The following is a 17,950-nucleotide window of genomic DNA, read 5'->3' as shown; positions in this document are numbered from 1 at the left end:
CAGACAACAAACTGAGGGTTAACTGGAAGGGGGTACAGGATGAGTTACATGGGTAATGGGAATTAAGGAGGGCATTTTTCAGGATTAGCACTGGGTGTCATATGTAAGAGATGAATCCCTGGGTTCTACTCCTGAAGCCAAGACCACAGTGTATATTAACTAACTTGTATATAAAACAAAATGAAATAAACAAGACATAAACAGATATCACTTAAAACATGGGGGAAAATGATGCTAATGAAAAATTAAATGGAAATGGTGGTCGCAGGGTCCTGGATGCTGCTAGGAAGTTGGTCAATGTTTTAATTATGGTCTTCTTTTGTAGATTGGACAATTATGCTAAGGATAAGCTGTAAGCAAAAGAGAGGAGCCAAAAAGTTAAAAGGTTTTGATCTTGGAAATTAGATGGTGAATTTGTAATTAGCAGAGATGGAGATGACAATGGGAGAAATTTGGAGGGAAGGAATTCAGATTGTAAATTCTGGACTTGTTAAATTTGAAGCATCTTCCAGGAAATGAAGACAGCTGAGAGTGGGGTCCCAGACAGCCTGTGATGAGAAGTATCCAGAGAAGAAGTATCAGGTGTGTGGTTCAGATGGGGAAGAAAGCTAAACCTGGGATCTGATCTTGAATTTAGAAGCTAGGGACTGCCTTTAAAAGAGAATGAATAGAGCAAAAATGGAGACAAGGAGCGCAGCATCAGGAATTTTGCTGTAAAGGGAAAGAAAGAAATGTGGTAGCTGCATGGCAAAAATGGGTTTAAATTTGTGGAGGATATTTGAATGATACAATTATTTATTATATATTAGAAACAGTCATTTGACCTGAGTTATATCATCCCAGTGTACTGACTACATTGAAATAAGTTTATCCAATCTAATGAATGAGAAATTTTCTCCATCAGGCTTGATTAGGTACATATTTTCACCATAGTAAGTTCAGCGTCCCTCAGGTGGTTCTGAATGTCACTGATATTCATGATCATTACCAGTACACTTTCTGCATGAGTGAATCCCTGTTCAACATAGTGCTCAGGTTGTTCTTCTCAATAGCACATCGGCTAGTCATATTTGGTTGAACTTGAGTCAAAATACCTTAAGTCACAAGAAGTGGATAAAGTATGGAAATTTGGGGGGGAGCTGTGGAAATTGTTCTATAAGCCTTTCATCTTTAGTGGACTGGATGTGCCTAAGAGAAATTCAAGCCTCTATTCTTTTCTTTTAGTTATATATTTACAGGAAGTTATTGTTATTAAAATAGTATAGATAACTGATATTATGATTGAAACTGATCTATATATCAAAAAACAATGTGAAAAGGCAACTTACTGAATGTGAGAAAATAGTTACAAATTATTTGGTTGAGGTTTACCCTTTAAAGTATATACCTCAATAACAAAGAAAAAAATTTTCATTAAAATATGGGCAGATTGAGGCACCTGGGTGGCTCAGTCGTTTGAGTATCCAACTTTAGATTTTGGCTCAGGTCATGATCCAGTGTTGTGGGAACAAGAACTGCATCAGGCTCCAGGGTAAGTGTGGAGCATGCTTGGGATTATCTATCTTTCTTCCTCTGCCCCTCTCCCCTGCTTGCATGCTGTCTCTCTAAAAATGAAATAATCTTAGAAAAACTAAAATAAGATATGGGCAGATAATCTGAATAGATATCTATAAAAAGAAGACCTGCAGATGGCAAAAGAGGTAAATGACAACAAGGTAAACCTCACGAATCATCAAATAAATGCAAATGAAAATGAGGAGTTATTACCTCATACCTATTAGAATGGCTATTATCAAAAACCAAGAAATTAAAAAAGAGTTGGCATGTACACAGCCAACACACACAGCACACAGCAAATGAAAACTGAATGAGTTTGTGACCACTGCAAGGCATAATAGGAGTATTTGAGTTAACAAAAGAGACAGGAGTGACAATGACAAGAAAGTATCAGAGAAAAACTGCAGCAACAATAACAAAACAAGTGATGAAATGACACTATCTAAACATATCTATCAATAATTAGTTTGAATGAAAGTGGATTTAATGCTCCAGTCAAAAGGTAAAGAGTCTAAGAATGGATAAGGAAACAAGATCCGCTTACAAGTGACCTAGAAAGGTGTATTTTATTCCTAAATTCACCTGCATATTGAAAGTCAGGGGTGGAGAAATGTGAATCATGTAAATGGATGTCAAAAGAAACCTAGAGTATCAAAGCTTACATAGACAAACTAGACATTAAAACAAAGACTGTAACAAGAGATGAAGAATGAGGGTTACTGGGGGGAGGGGTTGTGGGAAGGGGATGGGCTAAATGGGTAAGGGGCATTAAGGGATCTACTCCTGAAATCATTGTTTCACTATATGCTAACCAATTTGGATATAAATTTTAAAAAATAAAAAATAAAATTAAAAAGAATAAAAAAAGAATGGCAGTAGAAAATAATAAAAGTATCAATGCAAGAAGAAGACAAAGGAATTGTAAATGTTTACGCAACCAACATGGTACCACACAAATATATCAAATTATTAATAGCAAACATAAAGAAACTAATCCATTGAACTACAATAAGCTTAGGGGATTTAAAACCCCACTTTCTTCAATGGAAAGATCATCTAAACAGAGTATCAAAAAGGAAACAATGGATTTGAATGGTACGCCGGTTAATAGATATATTCAGAACATTTCATCCTAAAACAGAATGATACGCATTCTTATAAAGGGCACACAGGGAACATTCTTCAGAATACATTACATACTAGGTAACAAAACATGCCTGAACAAATACAAAAGATTGAAATCCTACTATGCATATTTTCTGACTGCAACACTATGAAACTAGAAGTCAATCACTAGAAAATAATTCTCAAGTCCACAAATCCATGGAGTTTAAGCAACATGCTACTAAACAATAGTGAGTAAACCAGGAAATCAAAGTAGAAATTTTAGAAATGAATGGAAGCAAATGAAAAAGAAAATACAATGGTACAAACCTTTGGTATCCAAGAAGAATGGGCATAAGATAGAAGTATATAGCAATACATATCTACCTCAAGAAGCTAGAAAAAGGTCAAATAAACAACCCAACTTTACACCTAAAGGAGCTAGAAGGCAAACAACAAATGAATCCAGCCAAAAGAAGGAATATAGAGGAGAGCAGAAATACTTAATATAAAAAGTAAAAAAACAAACAAACAATTAAAAAAAAGAGAGCAGATCAATGAAATCTGGAGCTAGTTTTGTTGAAAAAAAATAATACTGATAAAATTCTAGTCATAATATCACAAAGAAAATAGAAATAACCCAAATAAAAAAAAAACCCACAAATGAGAGAGGATTAATAACAGCCAACACCACAAAACCGCCACCAATTATAAAGTGGTCATCTCCAGGAGTGGGGGCATGGCATAAGTGTACAATTTAAATGAATTTTAAATAAATAATTTACGATGATATTATAAGAAAAATTATGAGAAACAATCCCTGGGTGATTGTGATGTGCAGACTGGCTCAGTCAATACTGTGCTTTATGACTCATAACATCGTTCTGATGGTGGACAGTGTCTACATGGCTCTGAGAAAGTGTAAGTGAACTACAGGGAGATGACCTTGATATCAACTTGCCTGTCCCCATGAGCACTTTCGCACACACTGACTTCTCGAACCCCAGGTCAGTTGATCAAATCAGCTCTATTCTGTTAGAAAGAATAAGAGAAGCAATATGTCTGCACACAGATATTTATGCATAAAGCATTTCTGTCCTGAGATGTCCCAGCCAGGTTGTTCCTAAACTTGAGTTTGGACCCTGATGCTATGGCTTCAAACTCAGGCCATAGCAACAGGTGTATCTACACTTCAGTGTCTTTTCTCATGCAGGCCTTTGAAGAGCTAATGTCACAAGAATACCAGGTAACCAGAGAGGAGGGAGGCCAGGGGCACTGGATCATTCCCTGCCTCTGCTTGAGGAGGTGCAGTAAGCAATGAGTGGGGTGAGGGGCCATGATGGTCGGTTCTGTTCTGACAAAGGAAGCACTGCAGACTTGTGGGGACACATGTGGGATTCAAATTGTGTGCTTTAGATTCAGAGGTCTCGACAGAGTAAGGCAGTGTGTGAGAGAGGAGGAAACAGATACACCTTGGCAATTGTAGGGTGTGCATGAGCATGAAGGAAGTAGTCACTCTCAAGAGGTACAGCTAAGATTCCATGATGAATTGGGCACTGGGTTTAGAAGGGATTTCGAGGTCAAGGTTCCAGTCTCAAACCCTCCTTGGAAATGGTCCCTCTTAGTTGCAGGGATGTGGGGTGGAAGCTCAAGTGAGGTGCAGAACCAGTGAGGTGGGGCCCACTTGTGGCTCCACCTGAGATTCAAGGGAAGTTCCTAGTCCAGTTGGTTCTCAGGTCAGCTCAAGACATTGTTCTCCTAGCCACTGGGCACAATTGATGGGAGCCATGAGGAAACTAGCTGTGGGGGTGGAACACGAATTTCAGGAGGATATAGGAAGTGGAGGAGTCTGTCTTTAAGATGGATGGTGTCTGAGCTGACATGAGAGCTGCTGCTTTTAAGAGCCTGTGGGGAGGCTGGTGGAGTCCAGGTCACTTAGATGTAAGGGGGATGTGTGTTACTTATGTGATCCCTACACTTGGAACATCCTGTGCATGGCTGCTCAGACCCTGCTCATCACGCCCTGGGTTTCCAGAAACATCAGACTCCTGGTTGAGCTGAGACCCCGGAGATTCTCTCACCCCCTGAATCCCCATTCCTTCATGTGTAGAATGTGGACAACTTGGGTGGGAGGTGATTGTATGAATAAGAGCCAGGAGAGGGCAAGTTTGTGGAGGGATCCACAGAGCACAGGAGAGATGGTGTCCAATGGATGGAGGAAAAGTGGAAGGTCCACTTTGATCCTGGCTCTTTCTTCCTAACGGGAAAATTTCAACTCTGAGAGGAAAGCAGCCTGGGTTCTGTTTCTATCCGACACCTGGCCTACCCACATGTCTACCCACAATACACAGACACTGTATACAACTGTCATGACTCTTATGTGTTGATGATCTTCAGAAAGGGATTCTTCTGTGTCTTTCATGCTATTTCATGTGGTTCCTTACATATCTCGTCAATATCAACTTTGGTACTAGGCCTTGTTAGATTCAGTTGAATTATGAATAGAAAATGCCTAGTAATCACCAATGTTCTGAAGCCCATTGTTCACAGTGGACAATTGGTAATGTTAAGATACTCAACAAAATGGCTCTTTCATTTCAATCTGCAGTCATTCAGATAAAAGGAGTTTACAACCATTTCCAAAATTTTGTTATAAGGGTTCCAATGCCTACATTCCCATATAATTCAAATAACTGGTATCGTGTAAAGACATGCCAGCTTCTTTGCATATAATCCTATGTTGTTGTCAATGCTAGGTACCCGTAGATTGACATTTATGTAAACCACGATGAGGTTTTCCACCAAGGTCACCTATTTTATTTGCATCTCCTTTCTTCTATTTAAACCTACCCCAGGAAAACAGTGTTTGCAGTTTTTGTTTGCTTTCTTTGTTTGTTTGTATGTTTTCATAGACGTCAGCCAAATATATTCAATAGACATGTTACAATAATGTTTATGTTACCAAAGACTTTCTTCCAAGACTGAAGAAAAGGTGATATAATTTCACTCTGGATTTCAATTTAGCGTTCTTTGATTTTGAACACTATAATTCTGGTGTGTGTGTGTGTGTGTGTGAGCAGCCTTGAGAAAACAGAAATGCCCTTCATTTTTTCTATGTTGGGAACACTTTGAAGTTTATGTAGCTAAGAGTGAGGATATTTAATAACAGCACTGGAAGGACTGGGTTTACACTGCAGTGATCCAAGCACTTGTCCATCTGAAACACTCTGTGCTCACGTACGTACAGGGAGGGGAGTTCTCATCCACTCACTGCCTCCCACTCTGATTCCATATATTTCAGACGCAGCCATGACAAAGGGAACCCTGAAGCGTGCTGTAGTCCAAAAATACACCACCCCACTGTGAGGACTTTAGTATAAACATGTTAAAATGGATTGAAAATCAGTGCTCCACTTAATCAGATGTGTCTAAATATCCTCTCTGTGGGTGCCTTTTCCTTCCCTTTCTTTGTAACTTTACCCTATATGTGTGTTCCTAGCTGATCAAAGCATCTGACACAGGTGGTGTCATAAAAACATTAAATTGTTTTTTTTAACGTCTATTTATTTTTGAGACAGAGAGAGACAGAGCATGAACAGGGGAGGGGCAGAGAGAGAGAGACACACAGAATCTGAAACAGGCTCCAGGCTTTGAGCTGTCCGCACAGAGCCCGATGCGGGGCTTGAACTCACGGAACGTGAGATCGTCACCTGAGGTGAAGTTGGACGCTTAACCGACCAAGCCACCCAGGCGCCCCTAAATTATGTTTTTACCAAAGAACCAGTTGTATCTAAAAAAGAAAACCTTCTCATTTCTTTGTTTATGGTGGTCAATAACAAGCCAAAAAGATCATTTTGGAAATTATTATTGTTAATTATGATAAATTACTGAATTCTTGCTGAAAGCCACAAATTGATATTTTGTACCTGCCTGCTTGTTTTTGCAGACTTGAACTTATACATAAGACACCTCCAAGAAGGTAAAGTCAATTGTAAAGTCACAAATTACACTCTTCAATTGCCAGCTACTTTTAATTAGAATCCAAAATTATTTATTTATTTGAGGTAGAGAGATAGAGCAGGGGAGCGACAGAAAGAGGGAAGGAGCAAGAGAATCCAAGCAGGATCCACAGTGTCAGAGCAGATCCCGATATGGGGCTCAAACACAGGAAATGTGAGATCATGACCTGAGCCAAAAGAAAGAGCTAGGCGCTTAACTGACTAAGCAACCAAGGCGCCCCTTGCAGTGCATATTTTCAGTACTGAGAGCAGTAAATTGGGCATTTAGACACACGTGTCACAAGTTTTGTGTCGGACTTCCCACCTGATGTGTTCTGTGTTTTAGTGTGTGTAATGATGTAGTGTTAGTGCACATTAGTGTATATTGCAGCATGTGTGCTTACGTCTGCTGTTGTGTGTGCTAATGTGTCCTGGGTGTGCCAGTGAGCCTACAGCCAGTGCTAGTGTGGAAACTTGTGTATACTAGCATGTGTACTTGTGCCTGCTAGTGTGTGTGATAGTATGCATCCCAGGTGTGACAGTGAGTGTACAACTACTGCTTGTGTGTGCTCAAGTGTATACTAGCATGTGTACTTGCATATGATAGTGTGTGTGCTCATAGGTGTACTCGTGTGAACTAATATTTGGGAACTAGTATGTGTACTAGTGTGTGTTAGTGTGTATGAGATGTGCTAATGTATGCTAGTATGTACTAGTGTGTATACTAGTCGATGCCAGTGTGTTCACTAGTGTGCACTAGTACTAGCATATGTACTAATGTGTAATATGATTGCAAGTCGGTGTGCTAGCATTCATGCTAGGTTGAGTATAACATGTGTGCTATTGTGTATTAATGTGTAGTAGCATTTACTGAACATACTACTATGTGTACTGACATACACCAGTTGTATACTATTGTGTACTAGTGCATGTACTAGGAGTGTACTTGTATTTGTCCTAATATGAGTACTAGCTTGTATGCTTTTGTGTGCTAGTGAGTAGTAGAGTGTGCTAGACATGCTAATGTGATCTAATATGTATAATGTGTAGTAAATTACACCAATGTTTATACTAGCGTGTGCCAGTTTGTGTGTGCTAGTGTGTGCTCATGGACACTCATTAGAATAAAGGAGGATTGCACCACAAATACCATCATGGCAGCATCCCAGGCGGATGTCCAGGGCACATATGATGTCATAGAAGACCAGCCAATCAGAATTCCCCCAACCTGGGGCTCTCAGGTGGGCAATGATTCTTGGGAGTGAGGACAGAGGTTGAAGCAGGAGACCCTCCACCCCAGGGTTCCCATGGTCACAGGCTCAGGACTCTTCCCACAACAGGGATGCTGGCATAGTACTTTGGTTCTACCACTTGAATCCCTCCCTCCCACCTCCCTGCATGGATCCTGCCACCTGAGTTTGCAGTTACCTGCTTCAGGTATATTCCTTTTTAGGGAATGCCCATAACTTGTTCTCTGAATTAGTTTTACTTGAAATACCTGGGATTGAATCTTTGCCCTACCATTTGCTGTCTTAGGAAAATTTCTTAATTTCAGTAAGCCTGAGTTTCATTCTCTATAAAATGACATCATGTGCATATCTTGTTAGGGTTTTATTTGGTTTAAATGAGATCATGCATATGAAACTGTGTGCACAGTGTCTATCCTTACAATGTGCCCAGTCAGGATCACCATTATTATTACCTTTAATGTCACTAAGTATTCATGTTCTCACAGTGTATCTTCTTACACATTACATAGTAGTTTTGTTTGTTTGTTTTTGAGATATAATTGGTATATAACAGTATTAGGCACACAACATAATGATTTGATATTTGTATATAGTGTGAAAATATCAACAGAACATGTAGTTAATATTCGTCACCATGTGTATTTACATTTTTTTCTTCTAGTGAAAATCAACTCTCTTAATATCTTTCAAATAGAAAAGATCATTACCTATAGTCACCATGCTGCACGTTAGTTATATGCCAAGAATTTGTGTGTCTTGTAACTGGAAGTTTCTACTTTTGGCCCACTTTCACGCATTTTACCCACCTTCTGACCCCACTTCAGGAACTACCAATCTCTTCTTTGTATCTAAGAGTTTTATTGTTTGTTTTTTTTTTTAATTCCACGTATAAATGATCATGTATATTTGTTTCTGACTTACTTCAGTTAGCACACTGCACTCAAGGTCAATCCATGTTGACACAAATGGCCAGATTTAATCATTTTTATGGCTAAATAGTACTCCACTGTGTGTGTGTGTGTGTGTGTGTGTGTGTGTGTGTGTGTGTGATGTTTCCTGTACCCACACATCCATCTATGGTCATATAGGCTGTTTCCAGATGATGGCTATTGTAAATAATGCCACAGCGATTGTGGGTGTGGGTATATATTTTAGGATTAGTGTTTTTTGTTTCCTTCAGATTAATACCCAGAAGTGAATTTCTGGAATATATGGTAGTTTCAGTTTTAATTTTTGAGGAAACACCATGCTATTATCCAGAGGGACTGTACCCAGTTACATTTCCACTAACTGTGCACAGGATTCCCTACTCTCCACAGTATGCCAACGCTTGTTAGCTCTTGTCTTTTTACTGAAAGCCATTGGGATAGGTGTGAGGTGATAGCGCTTTGTGATTTTGATTATGATTTTCCTACTGGTCAGCACTTTCCATGGTTTCATTGGATGAATGGTTGTTTTGCTATTGAGTTGTAGAAATTATTTTATTTTTATATTTTGGATACTAGACCCTTTTTCAGATTACAATTTGACAGTATTTTACCAATTCATTAGGTTGCCTTTTCATTTTTGTTGATGGCTTCTTTTGATGTGCAGAACTCTTTAGTCTTATGTAGTCCCACTTGTTTATTTTTACATTTATTTACTTGTGGTGTGAAATCCCTCCAAAAAATTCATCACAAAGACTGATGCCATGATGCTTACCACTTACATTCTCTTCTAGCAGTTTTATGGTTTCATGTCTTATGTTTCACCCTTTAACATTTTGAAGAGACTTTTGGTTGTGGTTGAAGATAGGGGTCTAGGTTCATGTTTCTGCATGTGGCTTTCTATTCTCCCAGCACCATTAATTGAAGAGACTGTCATTTCACCATTGTGTGTCCTTGGCTTCTTTGTTGTAAATTCATAAACTCTATGGGATCATTTCTGTTCTCTCCATTCTGTTCCATTGATCCATGTGTTTATTTTTATGCCAGTACCTTGCTGTTTTGTGTACTATCTCTGTAATTGGAGCTGCTTTTGTGATTTTTATAGGAGTTATTTTATGAGAATAAGGTGAAATTTAGTAAGTGGCACAAGGGCAGGTTGTCTCCTTAGTAAATCCTTTGGCTCACAAATGGGAGATAGTCTCATGGAAGAAGAGCCATTCCTGTGTACAAATAGTCACTTCTAACTGAAGCCACCTTCCCCACATCCTAAATCCTGATCATGTGGGTTTTATGCTGTGTATAAAAACACATTTGAGCATGAATACAGTTTAAAAATGAATGTGTGGTTCAGGCAGAATGGGAAAAAAGCATTTTCTGGTGGAGTGTACATTCATAAAGTTTGGGATAACTGATTTAAAGCACAGAGTGATCTGTTCTGTCTGGGAGGAGGATGGGGTACATTTGGTGTGTGCTAAGCCATAAAGAAAAGGGGTGAATGGGATTTAGAGTGGAATCTAGCTTTGAGGTGAGGTGGCGCTCACTCATGAGTGTTTGATGAAAGATGGGCCCTGTAAAGTCATGGCCAAAGCTACCACCAGGGCCCTAATGCTTAAAAACCTTTAATGGCTATGTGTTGTTCTGAGATAAGGTCAGAAGTTGGTCTCCTAGGCTCTCTGTGTTCCACTCTGTGCTCCAGACCCAATCCCTCCTCCTCTGGCCAATGAGAGTTGTTTTTTTTTTTCCCTTTGGGCTACCAAGCACCTCCCCCAACTCATGTATCACTCCCACTGTAGACATGTCCCTGGTGCCCTTTGTAGCACTTACCAGTTAAACAGGCTCCATGAAGGCAGAGACCAAATGTGCCGCCCCTGCTCCTAATGTATCTATACTCTTAATACAATGGTAGCAGATAGCAAGTGTTTGATGCGTGTTTGCCAAACAGAGAAGGAGCCAGTTGTGTGTCAGGCTCTGTCTTTGATACTGACAATACAGAGAAAATAGTGTCTGTCTTCTAGGAGCTCCTGACAGAACAGTGGAAGAAACAGATAGCTGACAGGCAGTTGCTGTGCTGTGGAATAAGTGTTCTGATAGGAGAAAACCCAGGGTATTCTCAGAACACACATGGACCTGGCTGTCAAAGACAACTTCCCAGAGAACAGGAAACTCTAAAAGGCATTTGGACATAGCCAGAGGAAAGGGAGGGGAAAGATGTTACCTGTAGACTCCCTCTGCTGGTGGGTAATCATCCACCCAGGCTTTTCTAAAGAGGTACCTTCATGGCCACATTCTCATTTCTTGTCTCCTTACCTGTGGTCTCTTTAAGCCTCTATTCTGCTCCCTCCAATGGCTTATGGCATCTGCTTGCAAGCTTTTCATTTCTATTAGTTCACTGTCCCCTGTGGTCTCTGGTCTCTAATAATAATAAAATATATAGGCCAAAGAAAAAGGTGGTGCATCCATACAATTGGGTAGAGTTCCACAATGAAAAGAGATAATATCTCACATGGCACGTATGAACCTCATAAGTACATCATATTAAATGAAATAAACCATATAGAAAAGACCATATAATGTATAATTTCCCTGACAAAAGTTATACATTAAAATAATCCTTCAAAAAAGAATGTAGGTTTGTCCAGTGATGTAGGTCAAAATATTCTAAGTTTATAATCTTGCTTCTATGAGTCACTACACATTTCAAAAGCATTGAATTGTGTTTTTAATATCTGTGATTATATTTAAATTATGGATTAATAAATCTAATAAAATGAATCTATAAATACACTTAAAGCATTGAACTTTTTGTGTTATGCTATTTTTTAGATTCAGTTTATTTTGAAATGAATTCTTAACATTAAACAGATCCTATGTTAAGAGGATTGTACACACAATGTATTATTGTTGAATATAAGTAGAATGTTGTACAGCAGCTTTCTAGAACTTAGTATCTTGCTTAAATAAAATTTTGTGTTTACATGCTCCTGGTATCATGTATGAAATAATTCCCAAGGATAAAATCAAGAAGTTTTTCCTCTATGTTATTTTTCTAGTAGATTTACATTTTTAGGGGTTTCATGTAAATCTTAATCAGCATATAGTTGTGTTTCTGTATAGTATAAGGAAATAGTGGGATTTAATTCATTTACATGCCATTATTAAGTTTTTAAAAATATATTTGTTGTGGAGATTTAGCTTGGCCATGATATGCTCTTTAACCTACTGTCAAAGATCAATTGTCTCTATATGTGTGCATTAATTTCAGAATCCTCTTTGGTCTATCGTGTATGTCTATATGCCAGTGATACACTTTAGCCTGTAATATATATATTGAAAAGAGGAAGTATTATTCCCCCAGTTTGTTTCTCTTTGTTCAAGACTGATTTTCATTTTGATTGTAATTTATGCTTCCAAAAAACTTTTCAGTGTATATTTTTATGTCTGTAAAAAACAGTCATTGGGATATTGATAGGGGCTCTGCTGAATGTGTAATTTAGTGTTAGTATGGACATTTTGGCGTTATTGATTCATCCAATTTATAAACCCAGAATATATTTCTAACTATTTCTGTCTTTTTCATATTTTGCAATGTTTTACACTTTTCAGGGTACATACAATTATTTTCCTCCCTGAATAGGCATATTCACAATTATTTTACTCTTGTTGATGCTGTTGAAAATGGGATTGTTTTTGTGATCTACTTTTCAGATATTTCATAGGTAGTATAAAGGTTTTAATGTGTTGACCTTGAATCCAGAAATATTACTAAGTTTGTTTATTGATTCTAATTGTGGTTATAAGCCAGTTGCAAACAAATAGTTTAAAATTTCCTTTCAGACTTGGATGTCTTTTATTTTTTTGATACAACTAATTTTACTAGCAATAACCATATGATATTGAATAGGAGGAATGAGAATGGGGAATTTTTTTCCTTATTAAAATTTTACAGGAAAAATAAAACTTCAGTTTTTCACCACTGAGCAGGAGTAAGATGTGAGGTTTAGTTACATGGCATGTATTGTGTTGTGATAACTTACTCCTCTAAATTATTTGTTGAAAATTTTTATCATGAAAGGGTGCTGAAGTTTGTCAAATGTTTTGTCTGCATCCATTGACATAGTCTTGTAATCTTAATCCATATTTTTTAAGGTTATTTATTTATTTTGAGAGATAGCAACAAAATGAGTGGGTGGAGGGGCAGAAAGAGGGGACAGAGAGACAATCCCAACCAGATTCCACACTGCCACCACAGAACGAGATCCTGGGCTCAAATTCATGAAGCTGGGATATCATAACCTAAGCTGGTATCCAGAGACAGTGGCTTAACCAAAAAAGCCATCCAGGTCACCCCTCCATAATTTCCTAATGTGGCTTATCACACTGACTGATTTATATATGTTGTGTATTAGGAATATATTCTGCTGAAAATTACATATGAGTATTTTTATGTGATGTTTGATTTCTCTTTCCTCTATTTTGTTAAGAATTTCTGCAATCAGGGGCTCCTGGATTGCTTAGTTGGTTAAGCATCTGACTTCAGCTCAGGTCATGATCTCAGGGTTCGTGGGTTTGAGCCCTATATATGGCTCTGTGCTGACAGCTCAGAGCCTGGAGCCTTCTTCAGATTCTGTGTCTCTCTTTCTCTATGACACTTCCCAAGTTGTGTTCTCTCTCTCTCTCAAAATAAATTAAGAAAAAGAATATATGCATCTATGTTCATCAGGGTATTGGCAGGTAGCTTTCCTATTTTGTAGTGTAATTTTCATGCTTTGGTATCAGTGTAATAAGGCTACATAAAATGAGCTCAGAATAGTTTCCTCTTTATCATTTTGGAAGAGTTGAGAAAGAGTCAATGTTAAGTGCTGCAGGGAGTATGGCTGGAGTAGCAAAAGATGAGTCTGCAAACAAAATGCTGTTAAGTGAAGGTCCTCATACTGGAGTCAGAATGAGGCCCCGACTCCAGAATGGAGTTCCTCTTTATGAGGACAATTGCTAAAGACCACGTGCATAAATTCAGCTAAGCAAGTGTGTTAATCAGTCTAGCGGTTTAGCTTTTCAAGGTTGAATTTTGAGTTAATTGGTTTCTATAACACTAGGAAGGGTCAGGTGTGAAGGAGGATCTGGCCTTGGAGGATGTTAATGTCTCTAGGCATTCCTTAGGAGCCACAACCAAGTTCAGCTAAGTAAACATGTCCTGAGGCCTTGCACCTTCTCCAGCCCTTCCCTTTTGAAGTCTTTTCCTTTGATGCTTCTCTCCTGCATCTCCCACAATTAAGTATTTTTAAAATTATTTAATAGAATTATCCTGGAATATATCCAGTTCTGGGTTGGTTTATTATTGGGTTGTTCAAACTTTCAACTTCCTTGCAATTCAATATTGGTAGATTTTGTGTTTATAGGAATTATTTTCTTTATCTAAGTTGTATAAATTTTTGACATAACATTTATAATAATCTCTTATTATATCTCTCCTTCCTTACCTTCCTCCTTCCATTTATCCTTTTTTTCACTCTCTGTCTCAGTCCGGGAAAACAAAACAAAACAAAACTGAATCTGCTTATATTTCCAAGAACAAAAACATATATCTTAACTTGATTGATTTTACTTTTTAAATTTGTTGTTCTCTATTTGATTTATTTCTGATATACACCATGTTAATTCCTTCTGCCAACTTAGAGCTCAGTTTCCCCTTTTGCAAATGTTGTGAGATGCAGGTATCTTGTTTATTGAAATGATTTTTTAATGTAGGCATTTTCCATCTTTACTACTTTTTTCATGTTGCATCCCATAGGCTTCAGTATGCTGTGTTTTAACTTTTTTTTTCGTGGTCTGGAGACAAATTTTGTTGTTTTGTTTTAACCTCATGCTTGTTCGACAGTGTGCTGCTTAATTTTCATATAATTTTGAATTTTCTCTTTTCCTTAAGTTATTGATATCATTTTACATTTCGTTTTTCTCAGAAAAGATCCTTGGGATAACCCCATTTCTTTAAATCACTTCATATTTGCTTTGTGACCTAGCATGTGATCCAATTTAGACAATGATGTATTTAAGTGTGCTTGATAAGAAGATGTATTTTGTTGTTGTTGGGTAGAATGTTCTGTATAGGATTGATTCACACATTTGGTTTATACCTTTTTCAAGTATGATTTTTAAAAAGATTATTATATATATTCTCTCTGGATGAGATACCAATTATCACAAGTGGGTTCTTGAAGTCTACTATTATATATGATGTTGCTGTCTATTTCTCCCTGAAGCTGTATCAATATTGGCTTTAAATATTCAGATGTTGGGGACATATGTACTTATAACTGTTGTATCATGCTATTGACTCAAACCTTTAATCATTATGTAATGAACTTGTTTTCTCTTGTGGCAAATATTGACTTCATGTGTATTTTAAGCATAACTGACTCCCCCTGTTTTTTACTACCCCTGTTGTCAATATTTGCATAAAATATCTATTTCTGTACCTTCACTTTCAGATTTATGTGTTTATAAATCAAAGATGTTTCCTGCAAATAATGTATGTTTTAGTTTGTTTTTGTTTATTTTTCATTGAACAATCTATATGTCTGCATTGATTGGCATAATTCTCCATTTACATTTAAAGAAACTACTCAAATGTAAGAACTTATTATTTCCATTTTATTAACAATTTTCTTTATATTTTGTAGTTCTCTTATTCCTAACTATGTTCCTCCTGTCTTTCTTAGTGGTTTGATCATCTTTGGTGATACAATTTGATTCTTTTCTCTTTAACCTTTGCGTATCTACTATTACTGTGTTGAAACATGATAGAAAACTATTATAGACATAAATGTCTCTTTAAACAAGTAACAAGGTAACATCAATGTCATTAAAATGCTGTGCACTACTACTATTATTTTCTTGTTCCTTGAGATAGGAGTGGATTATAACGTATTTTCTTCTTAGGACTAACTTTGCTGCATCTCAAAGGAAAACGAAAAAAGTAAGGGAAAGGAAAGGAACAGAATGGAATGGAAAGGAAAGGGAAGGAAGGGAACGGAAGGGAAGGAAAGGGAAGGGAAGGGAAGGGAAGGGAAGGGAAGGGAAAGGGAAGGGGAAGGGAAGGGAAGGGAAGGGAAGGGAAGGGAAAGGAAAGGAAAGGAAAGGAAAGGAAAGGAAGGGAAGGAAGGGAAGGGAACGGAAGGGAGCAGAAGGGAAGGGAACGGAAAGGAAAGGAAAGGAAAGGATAGGAAGTGAAAGAAAGGGAAAGGAAAGGAAAGGAAAGGAACAGAAAGTAAAGGAAAGGAAAAAGGGAAAAGAAAGTAAAATAAATAAAAGGAAACAAAAAAAAAGAAAAAGAAAGAAAAGAAAAGAAAAGAAAAGAAAAGGAAACAAAAGAACAGAAAAAAAATGCTGGTGCTATTTCCACCACACTAGAGCTGATAATTTGGAGCACTCTGTGATCAGTAGACTTGGTGTGTCCATGGCAGGGAGGGCTGTGCTGGTTCTCTGTGGGAAATGTCTGCTGGCAGAACTGTCCTGGTGAAGACGCCCCGCAGGGAGTGGGGGGTGGTTGATGAGTAGAGGGTGGCTGATATGAGCAGCCCCAGCCTCCACTAGGGGTGTTGCATTGCTCTCCAAATTCTGACCTTGCAAGTGGGCAGTGGGCAAAGAGGAAAGATGGCATCTCCCTGTTTTTCTGTCCCAGGTGGGAGATCTCACACGCGCTGTTGTTGAGGGAGCCCTAACAGAAAAGCAATCTCCTCTTCTGTGCCTCAGGCTTCCATCATATCTCTGCCCTCAACTCATCTCTGCCTCGACATTGACATGCCCAGCATCACAGCTCTCCTGTGTTTTATCTCTGGTGCATAGCTGGTATTAAAAACTCCAAATCTTACAGGACTCAGCAAGCTGTGGACCCAATCCCCTCCTCTGGAGGAGAGCCTCTCAGCACTACACCTGGTGCCCTTCTGTGCCGGAAAAACAATCGCATCCCTGAACAAGGGCCTGGAGTTTATGGTGAACCACAGAGAAATCTGTGACCAGGTTATGCACCCAATGTGTGGGACTCTGTCTTTGTTGTTGAACAGTTGCTCAAAGGTACCAGAGGGTCTTTTGTTCTTAAGAAGCTATATAGCCTCTTCCAAACGTACTCCGGGAAGGGGAATATTCTCAGCCAGTATGAACCAGGATTTCCCCATGCCATGCTTTTTGCTCTGGGTCTCTGCCCCCATCCCCAGTAGCGTCACATCCCACCAGGTTTGACTCTGGAAAGTGACACGCGCTTACAAAAGCTCATAATTGGAGCTCCACTGTTTGCAAAAATTTGCAATAGGAAATTCCTCCAGATTCCCCAGTTAAATGATTTGGGAGGAGTCCTTTTCTTATGTGAACCCAATACAGTACTCTCTCTCCCCCTCTTTCTTTCTCCTTTCTACAAAGAGTTCTCTTCCCTCTCTGACACTGAGGATTTCTCTCCCTCAATTTATGTCTCCACACAGAATACCTGCCACTTCTCTCCCTCAGATTATGTATAATGTTTTCTTAATTCTCAGATCGATTTCCTAGATGTTCAAAATGATTTGTAGTTGATGTAACTGTGTACTATGTACAAGGGAGAAGGCAAGTCCAGGGACCGTACTAATCTGCCATTTTAAATACTTTTGATATTTAATATCTTATGAGTTTATATTTGTGTATGTGGCCAAAGAAAGTGGTCCATTCTTGGGGCATCTGGGTGGCTCAGTTGGTTAAGCATCTGGCTTCAGCTCAGGTCATGATCTTGCAGTACGTGAGTTCAAGCCCTAGGTCAGGCCCTCTGTTGCCAGTTGAGAGCCTGGAGACTGCTTCCAATTCTGTGTGCTCCTCTCTCTATGACTCTTCCCCACTTACACTCTCTCTCCAATGCATAAACATTAAAAAATTATATATATATATATATATATATATATATATATGTGTGTGTGTGTGTATATCTCACACACACACACACACACACACACACACACACACACACACATACACACATCCCAAAGTAATTACAAGCTTAAAAGAGGAAGGCATATAATTACAGTATTCTAAATTAGTTCAAACAACTTCTCTTTTAAAGATAAAAGTACTGGGGTGCCTGGGTCTCTCAGTCGGT

General features: G+C 38.4%; 1 pseudogene; it reads left to right on the top strand.

The window, feature by feature from the left end:
* The window catches only part of LOC122212377, a 65,175-nt pseudogene extending 48,328 nt beyond the window's left edge, over positions 1-16,847 (top strand).
* The last annotated feature ends 1,103 nt before the right edge of the window (positions 16,848-17,950 follow it).

This window comes from Panthera leo, chromosome F3 (genome assembly GCF_018350215.1).
Source record: "Panthera leo isolate Ple1 chromosome F3, P.leo_Ple1_pat1.1, whole genome shotgun sequence".
NCBI lineage: Eukaryota > Metazoa > Chordata > Mammalia > Carnivora > Felidae > Panthera > Panthera leo.
The sequence above is the reverse complement of the archived record's forward strand: the minus strand, read 5'-3'. Positions and strand labels throughout refer to the sequence as shown.